Source organism: Dipteris shenzhenensis, chromosome 3, assembly GCF_047967505.1.
Source record: "Dipteris shenzhenensis isolate YYH24624 ecotype China chromosome 3, Dip_SZ_1.0, whole genome shotgun sequence".
Lineage (NCBI taxonomy): Eukaryota > Viridiplantae > Streptophyta > Polypodiopsida > Gleicheniales > Dipteridaceae > Dipteris > Dipteris shenzhenensis.
In genome coordinates, this window is record NC_141598.1 from 23281123 (window position 1) to 23304181 (window position 23059).

Sequence of the window (23059 nt, forward strand, 5' to 3'; positions counted from 1 at the left end):
ATCAGGTTAGATGGTCAAAACTTTAGCCATATATTGATTAATCTCATGGATTACACACAATGGTTCAGGTCCCATTCCCTAGATGTCAATGTTATCACAGATGATGGTTAGAGAATGGCACCAGTGCCATTGTCCACCACAACATATGAGTAAAATATTGATATCGGCACCTATGCCATCAATCACAAGGATTGAGGAGTGTGGCACCAGTGCCATTCTCCATTCTCTATGTATGAATGGCACTAGCGCCATTCTTCAAATATTCATATGATGTGGAGAATGGCACCAGTGCCATTATCTAAAGTTCAACTCATATAGAGTTCAAATTATTCCATGCATGTCAAATTGTCACAGATGATGGTTAGAGAATGGCACTGGTACCATTGTCCATCTCTCTCTCTCTCTCTCTCTTGGTCAAAACCTTATCCATATGGTGATAACCTATGAAGAGTTTTATGGCCAAATCTTTTACATATGGTGGAAATCATTTGCATGAGGTCAAAGGATTGAGCCATGGTGGCAAATGGTCAAAACTATAATGGCATATGGTCGAATTGTTATGGCCCTAAGGTTTAAAAATGTCTAAAAATCTTAGGTCATAAGGTCTAAAAATCAAGCTAGATGGTCAATTGAGGAGAAATTCCCTATGTGATGAATGGCATTAGTGCCATTCTTCAAATATTCATATGATGTTGTGGAGAATGGCGCCAGTGCCATTCTCCAAACAATGCCATTCTCCAAACTTCAACTTGCCTTGTGAAAAAAATTTAAAATTAGGCGGGGAATTTGAATTTAGAATTTAAAACTTTCTCAAATTTAAAAATTTAAGTTCAAAAAATTATAATGTTAAAATGGAACATTTCAATTTTGAATTTTGCATTTGCAATACAATTTCAATTTGAAGTTGAGAGGTCTCTCTCTCTCTCTCTCTCTCTCTCTCTTTCTCTCATGCAACTCTCACGCCGCTCACGCTCTCTCTCACCTAGAGAGAGCGAGAGGGCGAGAGAGAGAGAGAGAGAGAGAGAGAGAGAGAGAGAGAGAGAGAGAGAGAGAGAGAGAGAGAGAGAGTAGTTGCAGAAAAGAGTAGCTTTTAGAGAGAAGGGAGTGTAGGAGGGAGAGGAGAGCATCATAGGAGAGGAGAGCATAGGAGGAGGAATTTGATGAAACCAAGTCGTAGGATGAGAGTCAAGAAAGCAAAATCCCAAGATGCCAAACCTACGTAGTATCGATTCACCTCTTGCCAGATGGATCGTTATCGCCTTCCTTCGGTTTCTAAACTTCTTGTGGATTGCACGTACGAAACCAGCAGCTCTCAAATCTCGTGAAGATTTGACATGACAAGCAGCACATATCGATTCCGAACTGTGGATGCAGATTTCGAGAGGAGGATGACGATGATGAATTTCAAGAGCAGGCTGGACAGAGGTGCGAGAGGCAATGGAGGCAGCCTGGGGATTACGGAGCCCGAGGGCAGAGATGTGATGCAACTTCAATGCTCTCAAAATTCAAGATGTTGAATTTTGAGAGCAGAATGACGATGCCGTGAGCTTGGATGATGAATTCGAGAGCCAATTTTAATTCATTGAAGGGAAGCGTGGATGACGAAATTGAGATGTTGCTAGAAGTTGCAAGGGGAGGCCCCGGGCTGCGTCATATTAGAAACAGAGGTCGTCATCGTATTAGAAAGAGAGGCCGTGCAGGTTTTGACCTTGGAGGGAGAGGATGAGGTAAGGTCTTTTGATTTTTTTAGGGTTCTTTTTTTTTATCATTGCTTTTTTTTTTTGCTTTCGTTTTGTTTTCATAAAACATTGCCTAAACTAACAGTGGGCCTACGCTTGGGATTTGAGCAATCATAGTGGCCACTAAAGGAAAATTCAAAATATTATTCTTCAAGCTATGTTCAAGAGTAATACTTGGACCCTCATCTTGAAAAATCTTTGACTTTGCCTCTTAAGAGGTGGATTACGGTAATTATCCAAATTGATTACCACTTCTTTACACTTTCTCATCTAGTCATCGAGAACATTTGGACACCTCCTAGAAACTACTCCTCTCTTGGTAATACTCTTCTAGTTGTCTTTCTAGGAATTTTTCCGGCTTGTTGTTGCTCATCTAAATGTTGATCCTCCTAGGTATTGGATCTCTACCTCCACCAACTTAATGGAACGGACTACTCACAGCTCTCCAAGGCATAAACTATCCTTTTAATTGTGGAAAAGTACCTATGGATAGATGCCAAGTACAAAATATTCAAGCTTCCTTGCCTTAATTGCATGTAGCCCAGAACAAAATTTTGCTTATATGATGGCTACGTGCACCTTACTAGGCCACTGAACCCACTATACTCTTGTTCAACTTCACCCACTAGTGGTATTCACCATCTTGGCCTGATAAGATTCATGCACTCCGTGAGTAGCTAATTCAGCATTCAATGAGTTCCTCAATTGAGAATGCTTCTTACACACCCCTTGTACTTAAAATCCCCTCATGCACAAAGCATAGGTGCTAGTGAGTGGAGTGGATAGGAGGATCCTCTCTAATGGAATTCGTTCTCTTGTGGTTGGTACAACCTTGCTATCTATAAAACCTAAGTGGGAGAGCCTCTAATGGACTTCCTTCTCTTGTGCTTGGTACAACCTTGCTATCTCTAAAATCTAGCTGAAGTCAATCTTAGGGTATTCAAACTTAACAAAGTGTCAAGGTTTGACTCAACAAAGTATCAAGGTTTGATTGAACAAAGGATCAAGGTTTAACCATTGTAGCCATCCATTGACTTCCCCCTTGTGACCAAGGGGTTTGTATTGATGGAAGTTTTCAACTATAGTGAGACACTTGCTCCCATAGCTCAAATGAAGGCAATACCAATGATAATTGCAATGGTATCTTATTCAAAGTGGAGATATCAAGGACATTTATATGAGAGAAGCCACCTAGATTTTGAATGTAGGGTGACCAAATGGGGAAAGTGTGCATAGTCTCAGAAACATTGTATGACTTGAAATAGGCCCCTTGAGCATCATACCAATGGATCTATGACTCCTTTGGAAGAATCATCTTGATATAGAGTGCATAAGATGTAAACATCTATCAAGAATCATCTTGATATAGAGTGCATAAGATGTAAACATGAATCTTCATTCAAAGGGGCCCAAGAAATAAATGATGATTTTATACATTGATGATTTGATCATAAAACAACCCACTAAAGGGATATTAGGTTCTTGACCATGATTACACTAGCTCACCATGTCAATGATATTGATATCCATGTCACGGTAAAACCTAACCGTTCCAAAATTCTTGATCAAAACCCTCATCCTCATTCTCACAATGTATATCTCATAGAAATTAGAGTATCCAAACTATGCAAGTAATTAATGAAATATCACATGCAATGTAAAAATCTGATTATGTAGAAGATTAAAGAGAAACTTACATTAAAGGAGGGGTGGCCCTCTCTCTCTCTCTCTCTGTGTGTGTGTATATATATATATATATATATATGAAATTCTTACCAACAAATAATACCTACACACAAACAAATGCAAGGTCATGATGATGGTGGAAATAATTCATGCTTTAGAAAAAAGTTCTATCAAAATACCAAAATTTTTAGGGACTCATTCATAGATTCTAGAGATTGGCACTAGTGCCATTCTCCAAAAACCCATGAGGGGATTGGCATCACTGCCATTTCTCTATGTGGGTTTGGGGAGAATGGCACAGGTGCCAATTTCCATAAACCCACATGGAGATCAGCACTAGTGCAATTGTACATAGGAAAGCTAGACTCATATGGAGAATGGCACCGGCACCATTCTCCACAATCCTACATGGAGAATGGCAATGGTACCATTCTCCCCCACTTCAGGGACATCTTTGTTGATCTTATGAAATTTTGCACAATCCCACATGTCTCCCCCACTTCAGGGACATCTTTGTTGATCTTATGAAATTCTACACAATCCCACATGGAGAATGGTACTGGTGCCATTCTCCATAGGAAAGCCGGACTCACATGGAGAATGGCACCAGTGCCATTCTCCACAATCCCACATGGAGAATGGCACTGGTTCCATTCCCCATAGGAAAGCAAAACTCACATGGAGAATGGCACTAGTGCCATTCTCCACAATCCCACATGGAGAATGGCACTCGTTCCATTCTCCATAGGAAAGCCAGACTCACATGTAGAATGGCACTGGTGCCATTCTCCGCAATCCCACATGGAGAATGGGACTGGTGCTAGACTCACTTGGAGAATGGCACCAGTGCCATTCTCCACAATCCCACATGGAGAATGGCAGCGGTGCCATTCTCCCCTGCCACAATGACATCTTTGTTAGTCTTATGAAATTCTTTGGTTGTAGTTTGTTCATAATTAACATCCTATAATTGTAATGAGAGGGGTTGGCTATCAGATGCGGTGACAAGGTCATGATGATGGTGGAAATCATTCACGCTTTTAAAAAAAGTTTTATCAAATTACCAAAATTTTAGGGACTCATTCATGGATCTTGGAGATTGGCACCAATGCCATTCTCTAGAACCTACTAGGGGAATGGCATCAGTGCCATTTCTCTATGTGGGTTTGGGGAGAATGGCATTGGTGTCATTCTCCATAAACCCACATGGAGATCCGCACTAGTGCCAATGTACATAGGAAAGCCATACTCATATGGAGAATGGCACCAGTGCCATTCTCCACAATACCACATGGAGAATGGCAATGGTGCCATTGTCCCAAACTGCAAGGATGTCTTTGTGTTGAGATATCAAGCTCTACTCCCGATATATCTCCTGGGTGACTATGATTTATGTCACCGCCTATGTTAGTTGTACTTGTGGTGTAGTTAGACTACCACGTATGTTTTTGGTTTGGGTTCACATATGAACCACGTATTCTAGGTTTCGACATATAGGGTATTTCCCTCTTCTATTGTATTGTTGTTGTGTGCAAAAGTGAAGAAAGGCTTCACCCTCCAACCTTGTGTCCTCTCTCTTTTGTGTGTTGTGAAGAAAGCTGAACTTGAGTCTCCTATCTCTCTCCCTCATTCTTTACATGGTATCAGAGCCTTGTTCGTGGTAAGGAGCTCAAGAAAGAAAGCCAAGTTTGTGGTGTCCTGGTAAGAGGACCAGTGTTGCTTTCCTATTTCGAGTTTGGGAGCAAATCTCTGCAGGTAGCACAGCCAGAAGTGCAGGAGTGCACTGCTTCAGATTGAGAGGCCCTTTCGGGGCCCGTTTTGAGGCCTTTTTGAGAGGCCCTTCGCGGTGACTTTATTTTTTTGATTTGAGGCCGTTTCGGGGCCCGTTTTGAGGGCGGAAGTTCTTCGCAGGCACTCAGAAAAAGGCCCTGTTTTTGCTGTGCGACCACTGCACGCGGTCAGTCGGTGGAAAGGTGCCACAGAAATTGCATCGTATGCCTGTGTGCAGAGATATTGGGAGTTGCAGATTCATGCCTGTTGCCTGTTGATGCAAAATCGTCACTAGGAAGTGACTGTGTGGTGAAATACCACTTTCGTCAGTGTTGCAGATCTGCCCCTGTGAGGCTTTTTGAAGAAGTTTTACTATTTGCCCTTGTGAGGCATTTGCTGTGTTTACAGGTTGCTGCTGCAATTCGTGATTTGTAAAATGTCTGAGAATCTGTCTACCATTGTCAGTGAGAAGCTTGACAAGAACAACTTCCAAGCATGGAAGTTCAGGATGACAAACTTCCTTATGGGAAAGGGAGTTTGGGATTACATCAGTGGTGAAACTACAGAACCAGTTTTGGGTGCTGCTCCCACTCCTGCTGAATTGAAGGCCTTTAAAGAATGGCATGAAAAAGCCAGAAAATGCTTGTATTGGCTGTCTGTTAGCATTTCAGATTCTATGATTGTGCATATACAGGATGTAGAGACACCTAAGGAGGCATGGGATACATTGGTGAAGCTGTATAGCACAAATACCAAAGCACGAAAGATGCAGCTAAAGCAGGAGTTGCACAATGTGCAAAGGAAAAATCTGAATATAAATGAGTATTCCTTGAAGGTGAAAGGCCTTGTAGATTCTCTTGCCTCCATTGGAGCACCTGTTGATGATGAGGACTTAGTGTCCGTGACCTTGAATGGTCTTGGGAAAGATTATGCACAGTTTCGGACATCCATTGGAGTCCGTGAAACATTTCCTGATTTTCAGGAACTTATTGCTCTCTTGCTGAGTGAAGAGCAAAGGAATGGTGGTTCAGCCACCTCAACGTCTCAAGAGACTGCTTTCTACTCGAATACAGGTAGAGGCAGGGGTAGAGGAAGAGGCCGTTTTGGTGGCCGTGCAGGAAATCAGAACCAACAGCAACAACAGGAAAACCAGTCCTATGGAGGAGGACGTGGTAGTTCTAGAGGCAGGGGGAGCCAAAGAGGCCGTGGTTCATGGCAAAGGAACCAGCAAGTAAATAGCAGCACAGAATGCTATTATTGTGGAAAGCCTGGACACAAGGAGAATACATGCTATAAAAAACAGAATGACATCAAAAGTGGGAAGTTGCAGCAAAGCAACTATGCATCATCAAGTGGGCATGGTGATGACAGAAATGAGCACCTTTTTGTGATGCAGCATATGGTTAACTCCATGTCAGGAGATGCTGCAGCTTGCAATGATGTTTGGTATGTTGATTCAGGTGCCTCTAACCACATGACCAGTCATGGTGAGTGGTTTCATGATGTTAGAAATTTGGATAAGCCAGGTTATGTTGAAACAGGTGATGATACTGCGCACCCAATTACGCAGGTTGGCAAAGTGCCATTGGCTATGCAGGATGGCAAAACGAAGTACTTGGCAGATGTACTTCATGTTCCAAAAATCACTAAGAACCTGGTTTCAGTTGGCCAGATGGTTGAGCAAGGTCTGCAGGTTAGATTTAATCCTGATGGATGCTTCGTTGAGGACTTGAAAAATAAGTGCCGCTTGGTTGCGAAAGGCAACAAAAATGGCAGAATGTTCACCTTGGATGTTGATATGCCTGAGGTGAAAGCTGCTATGTTTGCGCATGGGAGAGGTGTCATTGCAGATATTGAGATATGGCACAAGCGCATTGGGCATGTGAATATACAAAGGCTGAAATCTATGCAAACGAAAAACATTGTTGCAGGTTTGCCTAAATTCAGAGTTGAGGGAATGCAAAAGGTATGTGAAGCATGCCAAATGGGTAAGCAGGCCAGACATGCATTTCCCAAAAATGCTAAGGTGAGCAGAAGACCTTTGGAAGTGATCCATTCAGATGTTTGGACAACCAAAGCTGCTTCTATTGGTGGATGCCATTATTATGTGACGTTTATTGATGACTACACTAGGAAGGTGTGGATTGATTTTATGAAGCACAAAAGTGAAGTGTTCAGCCATTTCAAGGCTTTTAAGGCCATGGTTGAAAAAGAGAAAGGTGTGCATATTAAAGTGCTAAGATCTGATGGAGGGGGAGAGTACTTTTCAGAAGCTGAAATTCTTTCGCTATGGCTTGTTCATAATTAATTTCTTTTAATCGCAATGAGAGGGGCAGATGCGGGGACAAGGTCATGATGATGGTGGAAAGAAGTCATGCTTTAGAGAATAATTTTAGGGAAATAATTAATAGTTTCACAAAAAAATTGTATAGACTCATTCATGGATTCTGGAGATTGGCACCAATGCCATTCTTCAATAACCCACTAGGGGGTTAGCATTGTTGGTAAACTGAAAGGAAAGCAAAGAGTGGACACAAACTCAGAATACTTGCATTATAGAATGAAGAAGAGTGAGGTCCTTAAGTAGGCACCTCATACATGCTCACTGACATCACTGATGACTTCAGAGCTCCACAATCATCTCCTCAATCTGCTCCTAGATTCTCTCAATCATCCTATGTGGATTTCCACCAGCTAATTGTGCTTATGGGCACCTAACTGGGCCTCTCGCACTCACACATAGAAACCAAGGTGTGCCTGAGGCATGCACCTTGAGATATCCCAACATACCCCCCCTCAAGGGAATGCCTCAGGCTATGTCAAGGATACATCTAGTCTCATAGTTTCTCATGCCATCTCATGGTGGTCAAGGATAAATCTATGGCTAGGTTCTCATGCTAGCAAGGGTTCCCATGGAACAAAAGGGATACTAAAAGACCTTCCAATGGTTATCTCCCCTGCATGTACATGCACACAATGTCTACAGGAGGTACTGTGACGCTAAAAATTGATATTTTTAACTTTGCATTGATATTGTTTTTCTCTATGTTTGATAAGGGTTTGAGTATCAAGTGATAGCCTAGCGGCTCTCACTTATTTTTATTTTCTATGATATTGTATGGGATTGAGAGGATGAGTGGAATGGCTCATTGTAAATACCATAGGTATGAATTATAAATACCTTGGTATGGGGTGAGAGTTATTTGTGTATGGGATATTATGACTTTTTAGAAGATAGAAAGAGTGAGTCATATAAAGAGGTGGGCTCATGTCCATGTGTTCCAATAATATAAGAGAGGCCACATTCCAAGCATGTGGAAGGCATGTGGAGGAGTGTGAAGTCAAGAGGAATCCTTCTAGAACTCCTATGTGGAATAAGGAGGATGTGGACATGTGGAAAAGAGAGGGTCCTTATGGGCTCCATGTGGGGAGACTCTTGACTTTCTCAATATTTTAAGAGTCTTGAGCATCTTTTGATGGGACACATGGCAAGAGTAGCCAAAAAAGGACATGGATGGTGACATACGTGCTTATGTGGTTGATGGGGAAAAGAATCTACAGGCAGCAATTGTAAATGGGTGAAGGAGGGTGATAAAATCTCTATAAAAGGAGCCCTCCTCTCCCTTGTTCATCAATCTCTTCTACCATTAGGCCTTATGTTGCTGTAGTTCTAGTCTCCCCAAGCTTCTTCCATGAGCCTTCTCTCCCTCTTGTAGATATTCTCTTATGTAGATTCTTGAGTCCTTCTCTCTCTAGTTTATTCTCTCTCTATGAGTAGTCTTGGAGCTTCCGCTTCCTCTTGTATGTATGAAACCTCTTCTTCTCCCTTGTGTTTGTAGTGTTGAAGTGGATTCCCACTCTATTTGTAATGAAGGTCACTTCAGGTTCTCTCTCTCTTGAGTGTCTCTTCCCTTTTTCTTTCTTTCAAAGCCTTAAAAGTTCTTTCTATTCGGCTGCTCACTGTGCACACATGGTCCATTTGTCTCCCGGGCCACTATGCAAACTTCTTTCCCTCTTCTAGGCAAAATCTATGAGGGGTGGATCGTTGATGAAGGTGGAGTCTTGAGGGAGCATCCTGCTCAGGTGAAATTAGCCTGGGTGGAGGGTAGTTTTCATGACAGTTTGACCCCCTGTTAGTTTTTTGCTCATAACTTTCTGCTCGGTAGTCTGATTGTAATGAAATTTATATCAGCATGAATCTATCTTCAAGGCGCATGTTACTATGTAATCAGATCTTGAATCAAATACTGTTGCAAAAAGTTATGAGTCTGTGTGTTTGACAGTCTGTTTTCATGATAGTTTTACCCCCCTTCAAGTAAACTGTCCATATCTCTTCAACTGTCTATCTGTTTTCAATGAAACTTATATCAGCGCGAAGCCCATCTCAAGTGCATCTCTTTGTGTGTTTGAATCTCTGATATCATATCTCTCTACTAAAAGTTATAGGCCTCTGTGTCTAATGATAGTTTGTAGAGTGTTTTGAGCTAAGTGTAAAGGTGTCTATGAAGGAGGTGCAATGTTTCCTCGGAATCTACCCATCCGACCTAATCAGCCCCTTCAAACTCCTTGATATATATCAGTTCATATCATGCTGAGCCGCAAGATCTTCTTTCAACAACGTATCGCTCTTCTCTTTGGTGCAGACCGGCTCGCTGAGATTATAGCCTCTGCTGATCCTTTCCTTCTCCCTATGCTTGATTACAACATCACTTGGGATGTTACCATCTTCATTCTCATCTGAGGGAGGAAAGTATCATGTGGTATCTTGGCATAAAAGCTTCTTTCTAATGTTCCATTCTCAATGATAAATATCTTTGGCAATCAGTTCGAAAGCAGCAGGAAGTGAAGAGGTGCGTGAAGTTTATTACCCCCAACTTCATGTCACATCTTTTGGTGGAGACGCGGGGTACGTTTGGTATTGGATTCATCCCACCTTACTAAACAGTCTCGGGTGTACTTGATTGCATGTTATGCCTAGAAGAGGCATGTGTTTATATGAGATAAAGAAGATGCCTGGAAGAACTCCGTTAGAAGAGATTGCAACCCATTTAAGAGAACTTGAAGATTGTGAAGGTGATGCTCAAGCTATTCGCATAGTCACCATGATCATATCCTTTATGTTTGCATTGTTGAATATGTTGGTGAATCGACAATGCCGGCAGTAGGCACAATGATGAATTGGGGATTGATCCATGCACTGGCAGCTTGGTGTGAAGAAGAGTTGAGTCTTTGGGTAGTTTTTGACTATAACAGTGGAGTGGTGATTCTTAATGCTTTCGACTTCTTTTGCTATGCAAATGATGAAGATTACAATATCTTGAAGCTTTTATGTGCACTTCCTATTGTGAGAAGGGTGATTCTAGAATGCATGTATACACAATGTTTTCATGGTGCTGGTTGGTCACTTATTTTTGAAGATTTTGTTGAGGATCACATTGTGGAGGGTTTTCAACAAGTGGTTATGCATAATAAGTTGGTCTTGGTATACTAAGGCTCTGTGGGATCTTGTTCGGATCTTGTTTGGGATATTATTTGGATCTTGGTGTTTCCTTTTTGTGTTTCATCATGGTGAAGATTCCAGTGTTTCGAGGGACCCAAGGGGAAGACCCAGAGTCTTATCTTTGGGATTTTGTTCGAGGATGCCGGCTTTCTGGATGGTCCATGAAGGATCGGGCGGAGATTTGGCCTGATTTTCTTGAAGGTGTAGCCTTGAGTTGGCATGAGACCTTGCCGGACTCTACCAAGGAGGACTGGGACCAAGTGGTGGCAGCAATGAAGCAGAGATTTGGGGCAGTGGAGTCGCCAAATGCTTTGATGTTGCAGTTGGACCGGTTCTATCAAGGAGAGGGTGAGTTGGTCTCTACGTTGGCAATCCGATATGAAACTTTATGGACAAAGTATGAAAGGGCAGCTTTGCGAGCTGTGGCATCTGCATCATCGGCCCCTCAAAGAGCACTTAAAGATGAGCAAATTTGTTATGGCTTTGGAGCCTCGTCTTCGCTCAAAGGTAATGAGTAAAGATCCAACAACATACGTGGAGGCACTTCGCATTGCAACCAAGAAAGAAGCTTCTCTAAAGATCAAATCCTCTTTTGTGTCTTCAACAGCTTCAACTTCTAAGGTGGAGGTAATGAGCACTCCTCAGGTACCAAAGTCCTCTGAGTTAGATCATAATATCTCCCAATTGATGGCAGAGTTTGCTGATTTGAAATTGCATTTGGTTAATGCACGACAACCTAGAGCACCAAAGAGTGAAGATAGGCCTCGAGATAGGAGTGGGGTCACTTGCTATGAATGTAATGAAAAAGGTCACTATCGCCTTGAATGTCCTAGATTGAGAAAGAAAGAAGAAAAACAAGTATCCTTGTTAGAAGCTTCTTCAGGGGATGAGGAAAGAGAGGTAATGATGGCTAAACGGGGGCGTGGTAAACCAAAAAAAGAAGAAGAAAGCAAGGAAGAAGTAGATGAGGAACATCAGGAAGAGGAACACCGTAGTAAGAAAAAGAAGGCATCTAGAAGGAGAACTAGCCAGTTAGACTTTCCTTTAGGACAAGGAATTGGAAGCTATGACTTGTTATCCGACCTTAAAGAAAAGGAAGCTCATATCACCTTTGGTCAATTACTTGCTTTGTCTCCAAAACTACGGAAGAAATTGGGAAAACTAGCAAGCACAAGGGTGTCAAAGAAGAAAAAGAAGAAAAGTGCCAATCCTGTTGTTCAAAAGGTAGATATAGATGTTGGTGATGATGTACCTATGGTTGATGTGATCATTGATGGTCAAGTGATTTCTAATGTGTACATTGATGGACGTGCATCGATTAATGTCATGAGTGAGAAGACCATGATTGATGCTAATTTAAAATACTCTAGTACTACCTCTCCTTATCACATTAAATTGGCTGACAACACTAGGGTTAAGACCTTGGGAGTTGTGAAGAATCTAGAAGTGGATGTATGTGGAATTTCTGTGCCGACTACTTTTCAGGTGATCCCTACCAAGCCAGATGCACGTGCCTATCCATTGATTTTGGGAAGGCCTTGGCTACGCAGGGTGAAGGCTGTTCAAAAGTGGGATACTGGAGAATTGATTTTGCAGGGAAATGATAAGAAGGTGCGCTACAACATCAGAAGCTGCAAAAAGGAAGTTGTCAAGGAGGAGTCTTCAACATCAGAGAGTTCAAGCTCTGACTTAACCGATGACTTAACTTATGAAGAAGAAGAGACAGGGTGTAGCTTCGAGGAGTCCAACTCAGAGGGTGAGGTGGAAGGAGTGGCCTTTGGTCTTTGTCTTGGTGCTGATCGGGATGAGTCAGGAAGGAACAAGGTGGTGGTGCAAGAAGATCCTGTAGAGACACTTCATGTGGAGGATGTGGAGCACATTAAACGACGCCAACACAATGAAGAGCTTCTTGGTGATTCTCTATCAGGTAGTGAGAAGCTCCAGTACTTAGATATGCTAGATGATTTTCCATGTCTCTTTGCAACAAGCTATTCACAGGTTCGGCCAGTCTCTCTTGTGGAGCACAAGATTGAGTTGAAGCCAGAAAGCAAGCCAGTTGTGCAACGCTTAAGGCGATTGGGGGTGATCCAAGCTGAGGCACTAAAGAAAGAGGTAACACAACTACTTGAGGTGGGATTCATCTTTTATGTTGATGATTCAGAATGGATATCTCCTGTAGTTGTCACACCAAAGAAAGGAAATAAGTGGCGAGTTTATGTGGACTTTCATCCTTTGAATCCATGCACTAAGAGGGATCATTTTCCTTTGCCATTCCAAGATGAAATACTAGACCAAGTAGCAGGGCATGAGATGTATTCTATATGTGATGGGTATTCCGGGTACTTTCAAATTCGTATTCGGGAGGAAGATCAAAAGAAAACATCATTTGTCACACCTTGGGGAGTTTTTGCTTACAGAGTGATGCCTTTTGGGTTGACCAATGCACCAGCTACATTTCAAAGGTTCATGAGTCAAGTCCTGGAGCCTTACTTGGGAAAGTTCATACGGGTGTTTTTGGATGATTTTTGCATTTATTCTCGGTGCATAGATCACATGGAGAAGTTAAAGATGGCCTTAGCTAGGATTGATGAAGCAAAAGGGTGTCTAAATCCTAGCAAGTGTCATTTGGCTCAAACAAAAGTAGTCTTGTTGGGGCATATTGTGTCTCAAGAAGGCCTGCAAATGGATCCTGACAAGGTTCAAGCAATCATGGCATTGCCAAGTCCTGAGAGTGTCACTGGTGTTCGCAGAATTCTAGGAAAGAGCAAGTATTATCAACGCTTTTGTGATGATTTCATAGAGATAGTGCATCCCATGAACTTGTTGACAAGAAAAGGAGTTTCTTTCTAATGGGGTATGGAGCAACAAGAGTCTTTCCAGCAACTTAAGGAGGCCATGAGTAAGGGCCCAATATTGAAGCCCTGTGATTGGTCTCAAGACTTTTATGTAAATCCAAGTGTATCTTTGCATTCAGTTGGTGCTGTATTGCTACAAAAAGGAGAGGCAGTAGAATGCAACCCATCTATTATGCCAGCCGACAGCTTACAAATATGGAAACAAGGTATGAAGAAATGGAGCAGCAAGCTCCCTCTTTGGTGTTTTCCGTCAGAAAGTTTCGCTCCTATTTATTACCTCGACCATTTTTCTTCCTTACCTCTCAGTCTGTATTAGCATATCTAGTTCGCGAGCCTAATCCTGGGGGGAGATTTGCAAAATGGTTGTCAGAGCTTCAAGAGTTCTCTTTCTCTTTTGTCACTGAAAATACCACTAGGTCCACTATGGCAGATTTGCTCACAGGGCGGGAGGATCTAGGAGAAGAAAAGAAATGTAAGGAGAACATTAAAGATGAAAGGGATACACCACCAACAACTTTTGTTTTGTATTTTGATGGGGCTTTTAGTCCTTCATGCCAACAAGGACCCGGGGGGATAGTCTTGATGAATCCTGAAGGTCAAGAGGTATGGGCAAGAGGACAAGAGCTTCCAGGTATCACAACTAACAATGCAGCTGAGTATAATGCTTTTATTCTTGGTTTGGAGGGTTGTCTTCAAAGTCAAGTTAAAGAATTGGAAGTAAGAGGAGATTCTCAGCTTATTATAAAGCAAATGCAAGGGCATTACCAGACAAGAAGTCCTCATTTGAAGGAGCTTAATCAAAAGGCTATGGCACTATGTAGTCATTTGAGTTTTGCAAGTTTGTTCATATAAACAGAAAAGAAAATAAAAGGGCAGATGAGTTAGCTACTCAAGCCATTGGAGTACAAGACCGGGGGGTGGTTTCTTTGGTAGACACTGGATGGCCAGAACTGCAAGATGTTCAGCAATATGTGGAAGAAGGCATGTTTCCTCAAGGGTTAACTCCACAACAGAAGCAGAGATTGGTAAGGAAGGCTTGTCCCTATACTATTGTTGATGACATTCTTTATAAATTGGGAAAAGATAAGGTGCTCCCTCGGGTGGTCCATCCCATGGAGACTAGGAGAATCCTAGAAATGTGTCATGAATGCTCTGGTCATTTTGCTTCAGCAAGCACAGCTAGGAGAATTCTTAATGCAGGGTACTTTTGGCCACGCCTCCATAAGGATGTATATGAATGGTGTCGAAGTTGTAAAGTATGCCAAAAGTTTGAAAGGCGACAGTTGATTCCTGGGCCCTTGAAGCTATTCCAGCATATGGACCATTTGAGAGGTGGGGGTTGGACTTTGTGGGACCACTCCCTCGCTCATCTCAAGGCAAGCATTATTTATTGGTGGCCACAGATTATGTGACTCGATGGGCAGAGGCCAAGGCCAGAGTCAATAGTAAGGCAAGCACAGTTGCAAAATTTCTCTTTGATCAAATTTGTTCACGCTTTGGTTGTCCTTTGGAAATTCTCACTGATGGAGGAACCTCTTTTAGAAATGAACTAATTGAAGATGTGGTGCATAAGGTAAAGATAAATCATAGCATGTCCACGCCATACTATCCTCAATGTAATGGCTTGGTTGAGAAAACAAATGGATTGTTGTGCAATTCAATGGGAAAGCTTATTGACACCAAGAAAAGGCATTGGGATAGGCACTTGGCAGAAGTTTTATGGGCTTACAGAACCACACATAAGCTAGCTATTGGGTTTACTCCATTCCAACTAGTGTATGGAATAGAAGCCATTTTACCCATTGAATTGGAGATACATAGTCTTCGCATAGCTGTTGCAAGAATAGAAGGACAGGAGGATGCCTATGCTCAACGCTTGGTACAGCTAGAAGCCTTGGATGAATGTAGATTACAGGCCTTACAAAACTTGGAATCTTCTCAAAGAAGGCGCAAGGCCCGTTTTGACACCAAATTACGCAAGAAGAAAGATATTGCAGAAGGAGATTTGGTAATGAGATTTGATAGCCGTCTAGACAAGCGGCTAGACAAAAAGTTTATCGGCCGATGGGAGGGACCATATCGAGTCAAAAAGAAGTTCACGAATGGAACCTTTCAGCTTGAGGATGTTGATGGCATGGTGATACCCGGACGCACCAATGAGTATCGCCTTAAATTCTTCTATGCTCGACCACCATGAGGGCCAGTAGACCCTCTCTGTACTAGAGAAGATCTGCTGGGGGGGGAAGATGTGACGCTAAAAATTGATATTTTTAACTTTGCATTGATATTGTTTTTCTCTATGTTTGATAAGGGTTTGAGTATCAAGTGATAGCCTAGCGGCTCTCACTTATTTCTATTTTCTATGATATTGTATGGGATTGAGAGGATGAGTAGAATGGCTCATTGTAAATACCATAGGTATGAATTATAAATACCTTGGTATGGGGTGAGAGTTATTTGTGTATGGGATATTATGAGTTTTTAGAAGATAGAAAGAGTGAGTCATATAAAGAGGTGGGCTCATGTTTATGTGTTCCAATAATATAAGAGAGGCCACATGCCAAGCATGTGGAAGGCATGTGGAGGAGTGTGAAGTCAAGAGGAATCCTTCTAGAACTCCTATGTGGAATAAGGAGGATGTGGACATGTGGAAAAGAGAGGGTCCCTATGGGCTCCATGTGGGGAGACTCTTGACTTTCTCAATATTTTAAGAGTCTTGAGCATCTTTTGATGGGACACATGGCAAGAGTAGCCAAAAAAGGACATGGATAGTGACATATGTGCTTATGTGGTTGATGGGGAAAAGAATCTACAGGCGGCAATTGTAAATGGGTGAAGGAGGGTGATAAAATCTCTATAAAAGGAGCCCTCCTCTCCCTTGTTCATCAATCTCTTCTACCATTAGGCCTTATGTTGCTGTAGTTCTAGTCTCCCCAAGCTTCTTCCATGAGCCTTCTCTCCCTCTTGTAGATATTCTCTTATGTAGACTCTTGAGTCCTTCTCTCTCTAGTTTATTCTCTCTCTATGAGTAGTCTTGGAGCTTCCGCTCCCTCTTGTATGTATGAAACATCTTCTTCTCCCTTGTGTTTGTAGTGTTGAAGTGGATTCCCACTCTATTTGTAATGAAGGTCACTTCAGGTTCTCTCTCTCTTGAGTGTCTCTTCCCTTTTTCTTTCTTTCAAAGCCTTAAAAGTTCTTTCTATTCGGCTGCTCACTGTGCACACATGGTCCATTTGTTTCCCGAGCCACTATGCAAACTTCTTCCCCTCTTCTAGGCGAAATCTATGAGGGGTGGATCGTTGATGAAGGTGGAGTCTTGAGGGAGCATCCTGCTCAGGCGAAATTAGCCTGGGTGGAGGGAGGGTGGAGGGTAGTTTTCATGACAGTTTGACCCCCTGTTAGTGTTTTGCTCATAACTTTCTGCTCGGTAGTCCAATTATAATGAAATTTATATCAGCACGAAGCTCTCTTCAAGGCGCATGTTTGTGTATAATCAAATCTTGAATCAAATACTGTTGCAGAAAGTTATGAGTCTCTGTGTTTGATAGTCTGTTTTCATGATAGTTTTACCCCCCTTCTAGTAGACTGTCCATATCTCTTCAACTATCTATCTGTTTTCAATGAAACTTATATCAGCGTGAAGCCCATCTCAAGGCGCATCTCTTTGTGTGTTTGAATCTCTGATATCATATCTCTACTGAAAGTTATAGGCCTTTGTGTCTAATGACAGTTTGTAGAGTGTTTTGAGCTAAGTGTAAAGGTGTCTATGAAGGAGGTGCAATGTTTCCTCGGAATCTACCCATCCGACCTAATCAGCCCCTTCAAACTCCTCGATATATATCAGTTCATATCATGTTGAGCTGCAAGATCTTCTTTCAACAATATATCGCTCTTCTCTTTGGCGCAGACCGCCCGGCTCGCTGAGATTATGGCCTCTGCTGATCCTTTCCTTCTCCCTATGCTTGATTACAACATCACTTGGGATGTTACCATCTTCATTCTTATCTGAGGGAGGAAAGTATGGTGTGGTATCTTGGCATAAAAGCTTCTTTCTAATGTTCCATTCTCAATGATAAATATCTTTGGCAATCAGTTCGAAAGCAGCAGGAAGTGAAGAGGTGCGTGAAGTTTATTACCCCCAACTTCATGTCACAGTACCATGGAGCAAAAACACATACACATGGCCTACATCATATGGTGACCAGAGGTGTTTACAAAACACACAAAACACAATAGTTTATTTCATTCATTTTGGAGGACTATCCAGGCTGAGTACCTTGACATAAAAAGAGAGATCTGGAGCATACATATGATTTAAAATGCATAATCTTCAAAGGATGCCTCATCTTGTGGAGGCTCATGAACTGAAAGTAGATTTGCATTTTCTGTCTTTGCTTTGGCTCTGCAAAATTTCTCATGATGGTTGTTCTTGCCACAGTGTTTGCATGGATTAATTTTGAAGTAGTCTTTTGAAATGTGATTTGTCTTTCCACAGTGATTGCAAGGGGTAAACTTGCCCTTCTAGAGTTTTACAGCATAAACAGTGTCATTGCCTTTCCTAAGCTCCATATGCCTTTCTTCTTCTTGGAGAGCAGAGATAATACCTTCAAGATTAGGATTAGGAAGATTTTTCAAAGTGGTAACTATATGATCATAATCTTCAGGCATACTCTTAAGTAACACTGCCATAGCATCATCTAGAGTAATAGGAGAGTTGATAGAAGCTAATTGAGTCATAAGACTCCTCATGTAGTTGACATGAGCTGCCAAAGTAGTGCCACTAACCATCTTCAATTCAAAGAAAGAGATTTTGAGTGATAATTTAGAGATGTGAGAGCTAGCACCAAAAATCATGTCAAGCTTCTGCCAAGCTTCTGAAGGAGACTCTACATCAGAGATGTGGTGAATATAATCATCTCCTAAAGCAAGAGCATTGAAAAGAAAGAACAAATTACAAGAAGTGGGTCTTCTATGCAAGATGCTAGCTCTCTCAACCTAGTTAAGTGTCCCATCAAGCATATTACCTTACTTGATGGAAGCCCATTGCAACAATATGTGCCCATGGACCACGTTGCTGGCATGGATGAGGTGGTCAATGATCGAATGTTGAAAAGGGGTGATCCATCTTCAAAGAAAAGAAGGTACACTTTCATTAATAGGGTGCCTAAACAAAGAGACCCGAAGTCTGTCACGGATGCCATAACTTCCATTGCAAGGGCTACATACACATGTACGAATTTGTTGCTGTCAAATACAAGAGAAAACCCACCCTCTTCAGAGGGAAGTGTTGTTGTTGAGCTACCATACCAAATGTTTCCAGAGAACTTGCTACTCCAACTAGATAATTGTGGGTCTGAGAACAAAAATTGTTTGCATACCTTTCTCTTCTTGTAGTAAGGGGCATTTTCAAGACAGTTCAATTGGTCTTCTTGATGGCAAGACACACCCATGAGGACATTGATGCAATGTTCAGTAGGCTCTATGAGAGCTTCCAAGTGGGGACAAACATTCACTTTCCCTCATTTGATAGATACATTCAAAAAATGTACATCATCTTCACCAGCACCATTTCTTCTTACATGGGTTCCTAACTTCAAGGATTATGTGGATTGCTACCTATGTGATGGGAAAGAAATGCTAGTTGGTCATGCAAAGCCATTACAATTTCGATTTTATATGCAAGGTGACAGACCTATGATGTAGTACAAGGTGCATCCAAAATCACCAAATCGGATGCCCACCACTGAAGGGGGAATTGAGATGTGGAAGAAAGATAGTGAGGGTCGACCATTGTTGCCAACAAGTTGTCTAGATATACTGCCAATGGCTGCATTTGTGAGAGATAACTTGCAATTAATATCAAGCATAAAGGATTACAGTAAGTTTTGGGAGAGATTTGCAAGTGGAAATAATGCATCGTATGAGTCCTACATTAGGCCAGTGATAGACTACTGGAAAACCATGATTGTTGAGCTCGAACATGAAAACATCTCAGAGATAGGAGTGTACAGAGACTTTTGGCCAAGAACACAATCGCCTCATGAGGAGGATGATATAGATGCTTGCATTAATGAGTTCCAAGGCTATGAGGAATGGAATGATCACTATTGCAGGCCGCTACAAGGTAAACCAAGGGAAGAGTTTAGACCAATGGTGGATGTTAAGCAAGGCGACTTCGTGTTGGTGAGGCCATCAGACCCTATATACCCCATATGACTTGGGGTTGCCGTATCAAGTGCCAAGATGTCCTAACTTTAAGAAATTATTAATTCAGTATTGGACACCATCAATTAAGAGAAAGGGGCTCAGTGATGCAGATGCCTATGTTGACTACTAGAACAAGTATTGGGCATAGAATAGGTTGGATCTATAGGTATGGGAGTGTATTGATGCATTGGTCTAGTCATGGACATTAAAAGCCATAAATAAACCCAAGAAGATTAAGATTCCATGGAGTGTATATATCAAAGCATAGGAGAGTTTGCTTGGTATCAGAGCATAAAAAATGGTGATGATTTTCTCCCTCTTGATCTCCCAAACTTCCGTTGTAATATGTGTTCTCATGTGATGTTTCTCAATTGTTGTTATCTTATCAAGGGATATTTGCATATTATTAATATGACAATTTTTAGAAGTTGTCTTTCACCACCAACAACTTTGTTTGTAGTGGTTCACTTTGCACAGTGTTTGTTAACACCACCAACTGGTGTTTATTAACATCTCAAATAAAATATACATGTTGTCCGCAAACAGTGTTTATTAACACCACCAAATACATGATTTTCAAACTCTACCACAAATGCATGCTTTGTTTTGGTTATTATACCCAATGAAACTTTTCACAACCAATGAAGTTTTTCATAACCATTGAAATTTCGAAATATCAGCATATTCAATATTGGAAAAAATCCCACAATCAATGAAAATTTTCCCAAATTTAATGAAACCTTTCCCAAATTTAATGAAATCCACCTAATTTCAAAATTCCCAAAATGCAACTTTTGTCCCACTTTATCTAATACAGTGTTTTATATATTATAAGCTTTCTCCTTGCTTTTCCTATTTAATAAGCTTTCTCTTTACCATCTGCATCCATGTTGAGCATATTTTGCAGTTAGAGCAAACTTATCCATGAAGAGGGATGATATTCTATAATTGGGGAGTGTATCCTTCAAGGGAGGGAGACAGACACCATGGGGCCTTAACAAGTGAGAGGCAAAAGATGGGAGTGAAAGGGATAGGAGACCACATGAGCAAAAGACTATTATATATATATCTATATATATATATATATATATCCCGACTGAAAAGATAACTCATATTAACAACAAAAAATATTTACAATAGTAAAAAAAAGGTAAAAAGTTTGCCGCTTTTAAGGGGACAAAGGCTATTACATCCATAGTTTCCCTAGAGTATTGAAAACCTTGTTTTCCTTCCAAAAAACTATATTGTTTTCTTAGCTTGCTTAATGATCCTTTGGCCTAAGGTTCTTCCATAATGTGGTCTCTAAAAAACAACATCGTTCCTATACCTCCAAAGATACAAAATCATTGTTCCCCTTACAATTATCCACACCTCCCATATGGAATCATTGAGATTGCCCCAGTCCCCCAAAAGAGCAATCTTCCATCTGACCTTTATTTGTATCTCCACTATTTCTCTCCAAATTTCTCTAGCAAAGAAACAATCCCAGAGCACATGAAAGTGCATTTCCTTGCATTTCTCCGGCCTGAGTCCTAGACTTGATTGAATGTCTTGAGCCCCTTGTCATAAAGTTTTCTTACCAGTCATGGATGAGAGCTTATGAACGGTGGACCACTGTTGAGAGGCCAGTCAGTCAACCACAATGATCTTCCAAGGGAGGCATCATTGCTTAAGGCTCTAAGCCTACCCCAGTAGCAACCATGTATCTTTATTTTCCATATTTTCATCAGCCTTGACATTTACTTAGACTACTTTATTTTGATAGCCTCTTCTGAAAAGAGGACGTCTTACCCTGGGAAATTAACACCCCTAGGAGCATTCAAGCAGATCAAGGATCATGACACTTTAGCCCATGACTGTGAGAAGTCCATCTATAGCAGCCAATTAGTGCATAGCCTCTCATTTTTATCTTTCATGGGGCTTAGCCCCAAACCACCATCTCTTTTAGAAGCTGAAAGCATGCCCAAATTGATCGCGTGCCATCTGTTCTCCCATAAAAAGTTAGTAATTGCCTTATCAATTTTCCTGAGATTCGTTTTTGTGACTGGCATAACTAAAAGTATATAAACCGATAGCTCTAGATTCAAGCACATGCTTTGCTATTGTGACCCTTCCCGCCAGTGCTATCATTTCTCTTGACCACTTTGCCAGTTTTCCTTTGATTTTCAAATAAGCCCAATCGGATTTCTGCTTGTTGAAAGAAACCCCAACTCCTAGTGGGCATCCTAAATATCTTATTATTTGTCCCTTTGGGATCCAATTGAGCTGAAAATTCTGTGTCCACTGAGGTGGATCACCCCACCCAAGCCACAATGCGGTTGTCTTCTCTTGGTTGATCCTTGAATCTAACAAGGCAGCAAATTCCTTAAGTAACTCCATAAATCTGTTGACATTGTCTTCTGTCCCAGCTAAGAAATTGGTGTTATCATCAGCAAAGAACTACGAGCAAAAATCAGGGTTATCTGGTAGCCTCAACCCTCTAATGCTCCCACTACTTAGGTGCTAATCAATCTAAACCAGGACAGGCTAAGTTACTAAAGCAAAAAGAACGGTGCCAATGGGCATCCCTGCCTTATTGACCTTCGTAATGAAAATTTCTGGAAATGATAGCCATTAAGAGATATTGTGGCCTAGGCATTGGAGAATAGCATCTTAACCAACTTGCAGAAACCACTTCCAAAGCCAAGTGCCTGCATGGTGTGAATGACAAACTCCCAAGTCACCCGTCATAAGCTTTCTCTAGATCAAGGTTTAACATTACAACCCTTTCATTATGAGTCAATGCATAATCCACAGCAATTAAGGCATTCAGCACAACCTCATGGATGTTTCTGCTTGCTACAAATCCGAACTATTTAGGATGAACCAATCTTGCGAGTATGAACTTAATCCTGTTAGCCAATGCTTTGGCAATAACCTTATTGGATGTGTTTAGCATAGAAAGTGGCCTCCATTGATTTTGTTTGAGTCTGTTACATCCTTTTGGGATCAATTTGATTACTCCTGTGTTGATCATGCTAGGGAGCTCGCCCTTACTACAACACCAGTTGATTAAACGCACAATCTGATACTTGCATGTGTCCCAATAGTTTTGAAAGAAATCCACAGGCATCCCATCTGATCCTGGCATTTTTTCTCTAGCCATCTGCATCATTGTGTACTTTATTTCAGATTTTGAAAAGGGCCTCTGTAGCATCATTACTTCATGCCTAAATACCTTCCTTGGTAGGTTTGCCAGAAAATGCGCCATTCTTGACTCATAATCTACAGGCACCTTTGGTTTCTTGCCAACAATATTCGAA

At 41.4% G+C, this 23059-nt stretch overlaps 1 pseudogene; it reads left to right on the plus strand.

The window, feature by feature from the left end:
• Positions 1-1334: 1334 nt before the first annotated feature.
• Positions 1335-23059, plus strand: part of LOC147903533 (uncharacterized) — a 75880-nt pseudogene continuing 54155 nt past the window's right edge.